The sequence below is a fragment of the Triturus cristatus genome, chromosome 3_2, assembly GCF_964204655.1.
Source record: "Triturus cristatus chromosome 3_2, aTriCri1.1, whole genome shotgun sequence".
NCBI classification, from domain to species: Eukaryota; Metazoa; Chordata; class Amphibia; order Caudata; family Salamandridae; genus Triturus; species Triturus cristatus.
In genome coordinates this window covers 42,960,014-42,974,989 of record NC_140584.1, presented here as the reverse complement: position 1 = coordinate 42,974,989, position 14,976 = coordinate 42,960,014, and the positions used below count along the sequence as shown (strand labels likewise).

Sequence of the window (14,976 nt, the reverse complement as noted above, 5' to 3'; positions counted from 1 at the left end):
GAAACACACAAAGGGGAGTGGGTGTAGCCACCCTTTCCCGCCTCTACTCTGATTGGTAGGCTCTATTTTGGACCATCCCCTAATCTTGGGGATATGGGAATAACTTTGCCCTAGAGCCTTAGATTCGTACAGGACTTCACAGAACTGACCTTCGACAAGCTGCTGCCCAGCTGACTGAAGAAATCTCCCTTGGGATAAAGGAGTTATCCCCCTGCTTGGCAGGCACCTAAAAGACTACAAGATACCCGGTTGGAACTTCGTTGCTCTCACGACCTTCGACGCCTTCCAGCAACCTCGAGGTGGGTCTCCAGTGCATCCCAGCGTCCTGTGAGTGTGCCCAGCAAGTCTGAGCACCCTGGACCACGTGGGTGTCGAGATCCCCGCATACCCCGAGACACCGGCCACCTCTTGTCCAGCACACGACCCCCGACCAGTGGGGAAGTTGTGCTTTGGCCCATTCTTGAGCCAACCTTCAAGCAGCATTTGTGCCGACCCTCAGCTCCCTGGCCCGCTCCGGTGGCCCGTGGGAGCCCTTTTACGCACTCCATTTTGCTGCCTTCCGCGGTCCCTTGTCCCTCGACTTGTGGGCCCTGACGGAGGACAATCTTCTTTTCTAAGAGTTCCCCTGGTTGCTCCAGGCCTGCTCTACGCTCCCTGCAAAGGAGAGCACCCTCAGACCACGTGGGTCTGCACCAGCAGCTGCTTTGTTCATCCTGCGTGGGTTGCGGTTGCCAATGCTTAGTGGATCCAATCGGGACACTAACACCGCAGCGACCCTCAGCCGACGTGGGACAGTCGCCCTCCAGAAGCTGGCCTTCCTTGAAGCCTCCCGGAGCCCGTGACTGCAGAGCCCAGCTGTACCTTCCACACCTGAAGCACCCGACATCCACGAGCTCCTTCCTGTGAGCTCCCTGGTCACTGTGCTGTGACCCATACTCTGTCCCCTCTGCTTTCAGGTTCATCTTTGTCTTCTCTTCAACTTTAATCTTCACGACTTCAACAACACTTCCAGCTAGCAGCAGTTTGGACTCCTTTTCCATAGAAAATCAGCCCGCGACCCGACACCAGAATCGACCTATGCACCCGGCTTCCCTGGGGCAGGTAACAGTGGTACTTCGGTACTCCCGTGGTGGTGGGCTCTCCAAAGCCTTAAGTCTCAAGCCTTAACTTTGTACTGTTGTTAGAAGTGTCCTTAAACCTTAAATATTCAACCGCGACATTCTCCATAGGCTAACATTGCGATCCCGATAGCAACTTCTCGCACTGCACACGCCTCCCGTGGGTCCCCTTCCTCTTAACTGTGGGTGGATTCTTAAGGGGCCAGCGATCCTGAATGCCCTAGGCATTGCCTGTAGAATTGTCGTGGTTCTTATACCACTATTTTAGTATATGGTTTGGTCCCCCCCTGGGGCCCATTGATTTCTGTGCTATTTATTGTGTTTATAAATGCTTGTTTGACGTGTAACTTTGCCACTAGCCACATAAAGTGACTGTGGGATTCTGTCTAGAATAAATACATATATTTTATATATATACCTGTGTGGGCTACTCTTTCATTTGGTTATTCAAGAGGTTATTATGGTAAAACAATAAGCTTAACACTCCTTCAAGACTTAGCCTGAAGGCTGCTCTCCACAGCTACCACTAGGATAGCTTTCTTTAAAGGTTGTCTTAAACCTACCATCAATAGGAGTTGAATTGGACTGGTGCAAGGTGTCCCTATAACTAGGAACAGCATATGCCAGGCCAACTTCTCACACTTCCTTCACAGTGGAGGCAGCAGCAGAAGTTGAGGGGTCCACCCATGTGGTAGCCATACAAACTTCCAAGCGACAAACACCTGGCCCTCTGCCTAGCATACCACCAGGCCCAGAGCGAAGCAACCTTGAACCCCTTCATTAAATAAACTGTGCCCTATTCCCTAGGTTGCATAAATAGCTGAACACTCAACAAATTAACGCCTAGATGGCTATCTGGCAGAATTGTATAAACTGATCAAACCCAGACTAGTCCCGTACTGTGCAAACTATACAATGACATACTTGAGAGTACAAAAGAACAATTGATGGACAGAATGCAGAACAATGTCATACATTCACCCCAGCCCAGGGGTCTGGTCCTAAATCCATTGTTTTTTTGATCACCAGCCATTCCAGTTTGGACCCAGCCATATGCAAATCAGTCTAGACCCTGCGCCCAATGGGAACAGTCCAGCCCGAACTGCCAGGCCAGGTCCTCCCTGGACTGAAAACAAGCATTCTAGGACCGGTTTTGTGTTTTCACCCCTCATCAGCCAGGATATCTTGACTTCAGTGGCATGGAGAGCACGGGACCCACGTTTGGGCATACCCGTCCCACTCGGGGTGACAAATACAAAAAGAACAATTGATGTAAAGAATGTAGAACAATGTCATACATTCACCCCAGTACAGAGATATGGGCCTAAATCCATTGTTTTTACGGTCCAGGGAGGATCTGGCTTGGAAGTTCGGGCTGGACTGTTCCCACAAGGAACAGGGTCAAGACTGATTTGTATATGGCTGGGTCCAAACTGGCGTGGTGTGGTGATCAAAAGAATGATGAATTTAACCCAGATCCTTGTGACTGGGGGTGAATGTTTGCATTGTCCAGCAATCCATCCATCACTTGTTTCTTTTGCATACTTGAGAGTACACCACCACTTCCGTAAATTAGTAGCACCAAAATCGCCCTACTTCTGAAACCGGGCAAAGATCCTTTGGAATGTGCCCAGTTATCTGCTGATCTTCTTGCTGAATACAGATACTAAACTGTTGGCAAAGACCCAAACAAACTGCCTTAAACTTTTTATCTCCATGCCGGTCTACTGGGATCAAGTGGGATTTATCCCACACCGCTTTTCTATGTACTATCTCCGAGTGCTGGCACATATACTATGGTAGGTGAGAAATTACAAAGATGAGAAGGTGTCGCTCTCCGTAGACTCGGAGAAAGTTTTTGATAGGGTAGAGTGGCCTTACCTTTTCAGCTTCTAACCTGCATCGGACTGGGTTGCAGGGTTTTGACTGCAGTGAAATGGCTCTACATATCACCTACAGCGATGGTCAGGTGCATTAGACACTCGTCAGCGGCCTTCGAGATCTCACAGGTAATGAAACACTGTTGTTCGATTTCCCCATTACTATTTGTCCTCACTCTAGAACATCTAGCACAAACCATCTGTAAGAATACAGACATCACAGATATCTGGACCTCAGCAGGGGACCAATAATTCTTCTTATATGCAGACAACATTATCTCCACGTTTTCCAACCCGGGTCAATTTGTTTCTTTCCTCATTGAAATCATTTCTCCCTTTGCCCAGTTTTACGTGAACAGAATCAATTGGGACAAATGTGATGCCCTTCCACTCAGGCATCACACAACTGCAGCAGCAATCTCAAATGATCCCTTTGCTTGGAAAACTACTGTTGATATTGATAAAATTGATGCAAATGCTTATAATTATACTCTTGCATATACGGACGAAATCGCATCACTATTGTAAAATTCACTGTCATGAACTCTCCATCAACCTTGACTCAGAAATACGTGGTCAGGCAGGCTCTGCAGCCTAGGCCAGAGGTAACTGATTGACAGGTCACAAGTGAGGTGCACGCCGCTGGCAGACAAACAAGCAAACAGGAAACTCTGGTCCCCAGATAAGCGCAGCAACACTACAATGGTCCAGGGAAATTGGCCTCAATAAAGCACACATGACCAGAGGGATGCACGCATTCCCAAAACACTAAAAAGTCAGCTGCCACATGAAGTTAGGAACACACAGCCAATCAGGACATAGCACACACAGTACATGCAGTGATCATGTGTCGCTCATGCTGGACATCTGGACACATTAACCACTGGCTGACATTGTGTACACGCAAGGTAGAGGTCCATCTGCATTGATTTCAGTGCCTTATTTACGTCTCCACAGACATGGCACCCATTCTTTTACCAAACAAGGATCGCCAGAAGTATCTTTATGATACCCAAAAACTGCATAAAATTTTCTCAGATATATTGTACTTTAAGACAGTCCTCAGACCTTCTTCTGTAACTGTGCTTCCGGCAGAAGTGTTTAATTAAACCATCTGTTCCTGTTTTGTCAAATGCCTCTCGTCTTGTGTTTTTTCAAGGTAAATTCACATTCGAGCAACACTACCAGCTTTAAATATCTGGGTGGTATAGAAAACAATGGTCCGAGACTAAAGGTTACACTTTAGTTGTGAGAAGTATTCATTTAGTCAAAATATATATCAGGTACATATAGAATTCACATTATATCATTAATGTACCACCAATTCCTTCACAATTCAAGCATGTATCCTCAAATGACACAAAGGCACAACATATAGCTCAAATGGTGTCTGTTTTATTTCTCAATTATTTTTATCACAGATCACCATATTCAATTTTCCATTAGAGAAAGGTTACTCCAAAACGATTGTGGAAAAGGAAAGTGCTCGTGAAGTAGGACAGATATAAAGGAGGGGAATCCGAAAGATAAACTAAACAATCAGTTTCGCATTATAATATTCTTAGTAAACTGGTCATGGTTCACAGTGGCACCAGTTTTACAAGTAGGCCTGTCTCTCATGTATTTACAAGTTTTTTTTTATTTTCTGATGGCGCACAGAGATTGTTCATCTGATTAGAGGAGTTCAGCACGGACCCCCTGGGCTGCGCTTAGGCTGCAGAAAGACGCTGTGGGCGATTCACTCACCCTTGATTGATTTCTTCAAACACTGCTGCCTCCATCCTTCTAAATTAATTTAGCCACGCCGCAGATTCAGTGGGGACCACCACCTGATGGGCTGTAATCCTGACTTCCGTTCATCCTAGGTTCCCTCCCCTTCCCCTGACCTGAGGAAGACCCGCCTGCAGAGGAATAAATTACCCTCTATGCGCCAGGGTCGAAATGTCTACACTCTCCCCCAGTGAGCCTGTACCTGACGTCATCCCAGCCCTGCCCTTTTCACAGATTAACAATCTCTGTGCGCCACCAGAAAATAATAAATACTTGTAAATACATGAGGGACAGGCCTACTTGTAAAACTGGTGCCACTATGAACCACAACCAGTTTACTAAGAATATTATAATGCGAAACTGATTGTTTAGTTTATCTTTTGGATTCCACTCCTTTATATCTGTCCTACTTCGCGAGCACTTTCCTTTTTCACACTCCTTTTGGAGCAACCTTTCTCTAATGGAACATTGAATATGGTGATCTGTGGTAAAAATAATTGAGAAATAAAACAGACACCATTTGAGCTATTTGTTGTGCCTTTGTGTCATTTGAGGATATACATGCTTGAATTGTGAAGGAATTGGTGGTACATTAATGATATAATGTGAATTCTATATGTACCTGATATATACATAGTTTAGTGGAACCACCTGCCTTGCTTGTTTGACCTACTTGGCCCCCTGGGAAAAGTCTGCTATTATCAACCTTCCTCACTGCTGTAACCTGCCGCACAATCCCACCAATTCATAACCTTGATGTTTCCTCCTGGACTGCCCACCATTTCTGGTTAATCTCCCGATCGGTTCCAACCCCTCCCATTTCCTGTTGCAGATCTGGGGTGGTGGCCCGAGCTACCTGTCAACCGCAGTCTGGCATTGCTGTATCCACCTTCCATACTAGTCCTTGGCCCAGCGTGGTAAGGCTGCGTTTTTACTATCAACTTTGTGGGGGCGCTTCTACTGTCCTCTGTTCGGGTACCCCAGAGCAGTGAGGGACTGTGATTATATTATTCACCGCCGTTGCTTGACCTTTCCTTGCCACCATTAGCACCAGAAACACTTACCTGGACACCGCATTTCCGCAAGAGACTTCTTAGTGATTGTTATACGTAACAACCTGTGACATTCAAAACCAGCAGCTTAGTTCTTATTCTTTTATGTTTGATTAGGTTATTGTTTCTTTTTGTATTATCTAAAATCAGGGATTGGATTTCCCTTCTAAAAAAAGATTCCAGACACCCAAAGATAATAATGGTAACAAGCATTTGCAATGCAATCGGTCTCGGCTTTGGGACCTTATAAGTATTTAGCCATGCAACACCTGAGCCTGGGTGCTGCAACATGGAAGCTTTAACACTAATAGTAACACCAACGAAACGTTGCATGCTTTCAACACACTACAGATCAAGCAGGAATAACACTAGATCTACTTGTAAAAAGAACTACTGATGACACCAATGTGAGCATACTGGAAAGAAAGGAGTAAATAAGAGCAAATTCTGAAGCATTTGTTACTCAGTGTATTTAAAAAAAAAATGGCCACCCGATATTTTTACGCTGCACCTCTAATTGCCATGTGGTCAAGAGCAGGAATGTGCCTCGCTGTCACGATATCTGTCTAGAGAAAGAGAGTGCCTGCAAACACGAGTATCTAGGCTTGTTGCGCAGCATTCGGAGTAATATATGGCATGACCTTCTGCATGCCCCCACCCCTTTAGCCCCCTATACCTATGCTCACCCCATGATCCGTCAGCCCTCTCCTGCAGGTGATCTTCGATGACAAATATGCAGAATAATTAACATGTAAGCTGTGACAAGAACAGTAACTGTGAAGATCGTAAGATCACTTCAAATACATATTTAAACAAGTCAATTCAAGTAAATGAAAGCCTGCTCTATGAGTTCTTACCCGTGAACGCACCCCCTTTTAACAATTCGTTACCAGCTAATGGGGATTTCAGGGAAAGTACGTTTAGAAGAAAGGGTCGAAAACCAGTCACCTTGATTCCTTCTTTTCTGTTTGAGTGGCGAGAGGGATGTCTTTTATACTGGAGTTAGGAAGCGGGTGTCGTGACGTCACAAGTCAGCTGTGATAAACGATTTTGGCCGGGCAGGTATGTGTTTTCTTGTTCTTATTACAGGCGAGGTGATTGTTACAAGGACATTGTGTGTACATTACAGCATAGTCGTCGTAGGCGCCTGGGTATTGTGTGTGCATTGTGGTATTAATATATAACGAAACAAAAACAAGCAACGGTCCTTCCCTATGAGAATGCCAGCATAGCGGATGCCAACATCACTGATAATTTCAGCCAGACAAATATATATTTTTTTTTAGTCAATTTATAAACTGCGTGTAATAAAAGGATTACAGTCTTAAAACAGTAACCCACCTACCTACCAGTAATTATGATTTTGTTAGGCATACAAAACTGGCAAAGTTGAAAACTTTAAAGTTCCTAGCTGTAATACTTGCAAGATACTTCGGTCAGCTGCGTGGCAATCAACACACAATTGCAACACCGTAGTAAAACTGAAAGATTCTCTGAGCTCAAGTCAGGCGCTTTAGCTTCAAGAGTGCCCCCTTACATCTGTCTCCACTGTACGCTGTGGCACAAACCTTGCTGCAGATCACTGCATGCTCTGCAGTGTGCACCGCACCGGGCGGCGAGAGGCGGCTGCAGCAGCCCTTCTAGGAAGAAGCCGCTTGGATCCATTTCACCTGCCGGCCTCTACCCTGTGCGCTCAGGTCGCCGAATCCGTTCCCATTATGGTCACGTCCTCGCGGTTTCATCATTAAAGACTCTGCAAGGTGTTTTCTATGAGACTGCTCTTGTGCACCCTCTGTGTTATTTGAGGACCTCCTGTTGGTCAGTGAGCTAGACTTTAAGACTGAGACCGCGGCCGCCATTATTTAATATGTTAATTAAAAAAACACAACGGCCAAGCCGTGCACAATGAGACGCGCCTTGTTCATCTGAAGGCCGGCGCTGTGCCGTGTCTAATTTCGATCCACACCCTACATGATCTTAACAGTCTCTTAAATACCTACAGATATGCGGGGAGAAAAACACATTTAAAACTAGCCAAACTAATGGGGAATCCTCATGCAGAAAATTACTCAGATAACACCTGTACATAAAATAGCTAAAACAAAATCTATGACTGGGAGTGAGTGTCTGAAAAGTTTCAGCGCTCCGTCCATCATCTCCTTGTGTTTGCTTTGTTCGCCCTAAATTGGCAGGGTATGCCCAGAGGTGGGTCCCTTGCTCACTTTGCCACTGGATTCAAGCTAGCCTGGCTGATGAGGAGTGTTACCCTGAAACCTGTCCCAGGAAGCGTGTTTCCGGTCCAGGCAAGACCTGGCTTGGCAGTTCAGGCTGGACTGTTCCCATGAGGCACAGGGTCAAGACTGATATGTGTATTTCTGGGTCTGAACTGGGGTGGCGAAGTGAGCTAAACAACGATGATGGATTGAAACGCAGATCTGTGACTGGGGGTGAGTGTCTGAAAAGTTTCAGCACTCCGTCCATCCTCTCCTTGTGTTTGCAAAAAAGATTGCCATACATACATAGAGAATCCAAATAACCCGAGTAAATTTGTCTAGGGCTATATGGGCAAACAAATAGGAGTAAAAGACATTGTAAAAAAAAAGAGCACAGATTGCCACTCTAAATGTAAAATTCGACATGTAAAGTGCAATAGTGAAAGTCTTAATCAGAGTAAACAGGCCACATAATCAAACCATACCATGCACAAGTAATAAATGCATGCATTTCACCGAGAGCATTGGACGAGGTTCACTCTAGCTACACCATGAGCATCTTCTTCCTATGTGTTAGGGCCCCTATAAAGAAACTTGCTACACCAAAACAGACCTTGGGGTAGGAGAGCATTTGTAAGTATAAAAGTGCAGGCCTTACTTGAACAAATTGACCAAATCTAAGGAGCGGGAGAAGAAAACAAGTTACTTACCTGTAACTACAGTTATCCAGTATTGGTATCTTTCATAGATTCACATGCCTGAATCATTCCCCGTCGCCGAGGCGGGAGTCCCCGGTAAATAAAAAAGTAGTGCCAAAAAGTGTTAGTGGTATTAGTAGGCCCAAAGAAAAGGCCTAAAGCCTAGATCTTAGCAGCCTATCTACCTCATTATGCAAAAGAACCAAAGAATTGGTAACAACCAATCAGACATCAGCACCCTTCTAGAACCCTCTCAGCAGAGCCAGTTCTCCTCAGATTTTCCTAGCACGAGTGGGAAGTAAATGTCCCAAAACATAGAGAACTGACTCTACGGGGAGGAGGGTGGGTGCATGTGAATCTATGAAAGATACCAATACTGGATAACTGTAGTTACAGGTAAGTAACTTGTTTTCTTATCCAGTATTGGGGTATCTTTCATAGATTCACATGCCTGAATCAGAGTAGCAAGCAGTATGCCAAGTATACAGTCGTTTGCGGATGGTGGGAGACTGGTGCTGATACACTCCCAATTGCACCCACAATTTGATAACCAGATGTATAAGAAGACCAATCTTAAAATTCAAATATGTAACCTACACAAGGAAATGAAAGATGCAGTTTAAGAAACAGTATCTATGAAAAGCAAATTTAAAATATATATATATACACATCACATGAAACCGTGCAGTATAAGTAAAAACGTAAATCTAACCTTAGTTTAAAAGATGTTGAAGTACGGCTTGTCCTACAGCTGTATCTTCCTGCAGAGTAGATTGCAGAAAGTAGTGCTTTGTGAACGTGTGGACATTCTTCCATGTCGCAGCACAACAGATGTTTTCCAAAGTTACTCCTGCGAATAATGCAGTAGAAGCTGCCATAGTTCTAGTAGAATGCGCCCTGACTTTTCTTTGTAAAGGTTTGTTGGCTTTGTCATGACAGAAATGAATTGTAGAAGCCAGCCATCTGGCTATAGTTGCTTTAGTTACAGCAGTTCCAAGTGTAGCTTGTCCATAGGCTATTAGCAATTGATTGGACCGTCTGATGTCCTTAGCCTTTTGCAAGTTTTACATCAAGCGAATGTAATGCTCGCTCAGCTGGAGTGGCTGGATCTGGAAAGAAAACTTTCAGTTTCACTGGTTCATTTAAGTGGAATTGAGACGGAACTTTAGGGATGAATTTTGGATTTGTCCTGAGAGTTACATAATCCTTAGAGAAATGCAAAAAAGGTACTGAGATGGTGAAAGCTTGGATTTCGCTAACTCTTCGAGCCGATGTAAGAGCTAAAAGAATAGCAACTTTCCATGTTAGAAATTTAAGCTCAGCCTTGTGGATAGATTCAAACGGTCTTTTCATTAATTGAGCTAATACTGTGTTCAACTCCCACTCTGGAGGAGGTGCACGAATTGGGGGAAAAACTCGAAAGAGCCCTTTCATAAATTGTTTTATGAATGAAGAGGAACAGAGCGAAGGTTTATTAGAACTCTTCCTAAATCTTGAGAGAGCAGCAAGATGAACTTTTATTGATGAAAATGCAAGCCCATATTTGGCCAATGATAACAAATAAGGAAGAATTTGTTCTACAGGAGCTTGTAGAGGGTGGACATCATTCCCCTCACACCAATGACAAAACCGTTTCCATTTTAAGCGATAAGTTTTTAATGTACTCTGAGCGCGTGATTTAGATAGAATTTCACGGCATTCCTGAGAAATGTTTAGATCTTTGAATTCTAAGAAATCAGGAGCCAAGCGTGCAAGTGCAGCGACTGTGGATCTGGATGGAGTATTTGACCCCTCTCCCTTGTCAACATCGTGATTGTTGGTACTAGACGGATAGGGTTGTCCTGAGACAGAAGAAGCAACTCCTGGAACCAATATTGTCTTGGCCAACGGGGTGCAATCAGGATGAGACGGCAACCCTCCATCTTCATTTTGCGGAGCACTTTCGGAATCAGTGGTATTGGGGGAAAAGCGTATGCACAAAGCCCTGACCATCTCATGGACAGGGCATTCCCTCTTGATCCCTGTTGAGGGAATCTGCTGGCGTAATACCGGCATTTCTTGTTTTCTTTTGTCGCAAACAAATCCAGTGCTGGTTTGCCCCAAATGTGAAAAATTTTGTTCAGTTGCTTCTGCTCTAATTCCCATTCGTGACAGCCTGCAAGAGATCTGCTTAGGTTGTCGGCCAAAGTGTTGTGAAGGCCTTTGATGTGCTCAGCTCTTAGGGTTATCTTGTGTGTTGTAACCCACTCCCACAGTTCCTGAGCCTCCTGCGAAAGAAACAGCGACCTCGTTCCCCCCTGCTTGTTGATGTGATACATGCTGGTCGTATTGTCGGTTCGGACCAGCACTGAGGCACCCGCAATTCTCGGGAGAAATGCTTGCAGAGTGAGAAAGATGGCGCGAAGCTCCAATCTGTTGATATGCTGTTGACGGTATTCTTGGGACCATCTTCCCTGGATCTGCAAATCTTGGAGATGGCCTCCCCACCCCTCCATGGAAGCATCTGTTATAACGAATTCTGGAGGAGTTGGCAGAAAAGAAAGACCCGGAGCCAAGTTTTTAATCTGAGACCACCAATGCAGAGAGTCTATCATGCGCGGTGTTATCATGATGGAGTCGTCGAATGACCCTACAGCTTGTTGCCATTGCAGATGTAACTCCTCTTGCAGAGGTCTCATTCTGAGTCATGCTAATCAAGTCAAGTCAAGTCAAAGATCTTTATTCGGATATAAAAGACATCCATAAAAGTACATATAAATCACAACAATCATCCGATCAAAAAAAAACAATACAAAAAACATTTAAAGAATTATATAAGAATGACTTAGTTAATCTTGTGATGTAGATATTTCATAGAATACGAATTTCATAACAATGATAATAAATCCACAATGGAAATGCAATATGATTTAAACTAGAATGAGCCACAGTAAAAACAAAACACAGCTAGTTAGCTATGACATGTGCAAGGGAACAGTCACTGGTGCAAAAATGCAATGTGCAAACGATGCAAGGATAGTGCAAACTTATCAGGCCACGTTCATTGTTGCTCGGGATCGAACAGCAGAATGAAAGAAACGACTGACTCTAAAGATTACATCATCAGAGCTTAGCATCAATAAGTCTCTAAATGCTAGATTAAAATCCATCAGACAGTTCTTTTTAAAATAAGGAATCAGGTAATATTTGGTGTATTTTACATAAAAACCACAAAAGAATGTGAAGTGTAACAGGCTTTGTTTGCCACCTAGGTTACAGGGACAGCTTATATATTCAGAATTTTTGATAAAGCCTAAAGGGAAGCAAAGGAGATTTTTGATGCTCCCGTCCCTGAACCGAAAAAACAAACTCCTATTCCATTTGCCCAGTTTCTTTCGCAGGTAACCCTGGGGCATGTTATGGGGCCTACCACATGATTCCAAAAGGGGGATGTACCTTATAATAGCCGGCTTTACATACTCGGTCTTTTCTCTATTTTTTCGGTACAGATCGTACAACGCCCGTTTTACTGAATTCTTATGTGTGCAGTCAATGGTTTGAGGTGATAAAAATAGATGCCCCATCTCCACACTTACTAAGCTTTTCTTGACTGCCCTGCGCCAAGGTATTTAATTGGCCCGCTCACATTTTAGGCAGTCCGAGATGATATCACGGGTCAAAGAGGCAGCAGAGTTCCGCCATATTTTCAACCAAAACAGGGTGGGTCTAGATCTTATAAAGTCTTCTATATAGGGGAGATTCAATTCTCTGTGACACACGTAAGATGGTGCCGAAATGACCCCCCCCCCCAAGACCCTCCTACAGAATCTGTTCTCTTCGATCTGTATATTGGTACAGTTCGAATAGCCCCACACCTCTGCACCAAAGGTCCCTGTCGGTAAGCACTGGGTTCTATAAATTTGTAACAGTGGTAAGATAACCTCAGCATGTTTAGGTTGACGGAGGGTGATTATAGAGTTGATAGCTTTACCCAATTTATTTCTCCCCCTGGCAACATGAGGTTGCCAGGATCCAAAATCGGAGAACAACAGGCCTAAATAAGGAAAAGTGCAAGTACTATTTAAAACATTGTTCCCTGACATGATATGGCGAATTCTATGTTTCTTTGGGCCACAGGACATTATGTAAGATTTTTTAAAATTGGTACATAAGCCGAGGTCGGCCATATATGAAACAAAACCTGATAATAAAGTGTGTAATGCATTGGGTGTGCGGCCCATAAGGACCGCATCATCCGCATAGAGGAGTGCGGGGAGTGGTTTACCGTTGATGTATGGGACATCGCTGGTTAATTTACATAAAGAATTACTTAGTTCATTTATGTACAAAATAAAAAGCAGGGGGGCCAAGACGCAGCCCTGTCTGACCCCCCTGCCAATTAAAATGTCACCCGAGACTTCGCCATCGTTGTTTATTCGAACACGGGCTTTCAAGTCACTGTGTAAGTGGGCCAAAAAATAAACCAAAGATTCGTCTAAACCATAATTCAACAGGACTGACCATAAACGGAAACGATTAACAAAATCAAAAGCAGAACTTAAATCCATAAACCCTAAATACAATGGGGATTTTTTGGCGATAGTGTATTTGGCCAATAATAAGTTTAAATGTAAACATTGCTCCACAGTCCCTACGTTACTTCTAAAGCCTAATTGGCATAGGTGTAGGATCATGTTTTCTTCAGCCCAGGTTCTGATCTTATTAAAGATAACCCTACCTAGAATCTTCAAGGTATTATCTATTAAGGATATTGGGCGATAACAGCCAGGGTCAAGTCTGTTGCCTTTTTTAAAAATTGGCACAATGATGCTGTTAGACCAGGAACTTGGGGGTGGAGTATGAGATAAATTATTAAAGATGTTACACAATAAAGGTGACCAAAAGTCAGGCTCTGATTTTATTAAGTCGATGGATAGTCCATCGGGACCAGGTGCTTTGTTCCCCGCACTTTGTAAAATAGCATCTTCCACCTCCATTATAGAAATATTCAGTGTCTTGAAGGGCTGAAAAAATTCTGTGGAAGGATACGGCGCAGCATATATATTAGAAAAATGCTCCACCCACAAGTCCCCAGGTATATTACAATTTATGGGGGTAATATTAGATCCGATTGATCTCAAATTCTTAACCTCACTCCAGAACCCGGCGGCATCTTTCAGTGCCGATGTACGCACAAGGGATTCCCAATGGTCTTTTAGAAGCTCTTCAGATCTTATTTTTAAAGTACGCTTATAACTTAACCTTAGTATCCTCACCAGAGACTGGTCCCGTGGTTCAACTATAAGGGCGGCCCTTAATTCCCGATTAGATTTTGGAGCATGAGGTATGAAACCACCTTGGGTTTTTAACATTATTAGCTGGGGCTGGTTTAGAGATCTCCTTTTTTATGGCCTTACACAGCCCTGTAAAGGCCTCAACAATGTCATGACCAAGGCTGTCAGTGGATAAACAAACAGACACTAATATAGGGTGTTCCTTAATAATGCGAGCTAAAACCCCCTTATTGTCTATCCCCTTCCAGACCACCCTAAGTTAGTCTGTCGACGCTTCTAAATTTTTTGCCCCGATTTCACTGCTGTTCCCCTGTTTTTAATAGATTTAAAACTAAATGAGATTGGGTAATGGTCACTATGTATGGTACTAACGACTACCGCCTCTAATAAGAGGTCCACGAGCAGGGAGGATATGAATACATAGTCTATTGTGGTTGAACTCCCGCGCCCGACATATGTGGCCACGGGTCCTTTATTCGCAGCAATGTTTGCCTTCTCCATAACATTGACTAAGTCCCGTGTGGCTAAATGGTTAAGCAATTCTTCACCTCCCAAACAAATGCCATCAAGTTTACCCTACTTTTGGCCGTCTACAATTTCATCAATAAAATCAAACAATCTTATAAAATTTGTGTTTGGATGAGTTGTGAAATCGTTGTTATAAAAATTAATTAAACATAATTTTATCCTGCTGATATAAAGCAAAGCCTGGAAATTCATATCGTTAGTTTGCAAGGATTCAACTTTATCTCCTGCCCTAATCTTAACCCAAATAGATAATCCCCCACTGGGTCTGCCCATGACCGGGATGGGTACGATCTGGTTGTGACAGCTGTAACCCTCAAAGAGCAAAGAACAAGTGCACCAAGTTTCTTGGAACATTAAAATGTCAAAGTTAATAACCCAATCTGCCCAGTCCCTGATTTTCATTTTCGCATTGAGACCGGCAATGTTCCAGCTCAGAATTGTCAA

General features: G+C 43.8%; 1 long non-coding RNA gene across 2 annotated transcripts in view; it reads right to left on the bottom strand.

Moving 5' to 3' along the window:
* LOC146856777 (uncharacterized) overlaps positions 1-14,976 on the bottom strand; it is a 923,944-nt gene that overhangs the window by 704,405 nt on the left and 204,563 nt on the right. The window lies entirely within an intron of this gene.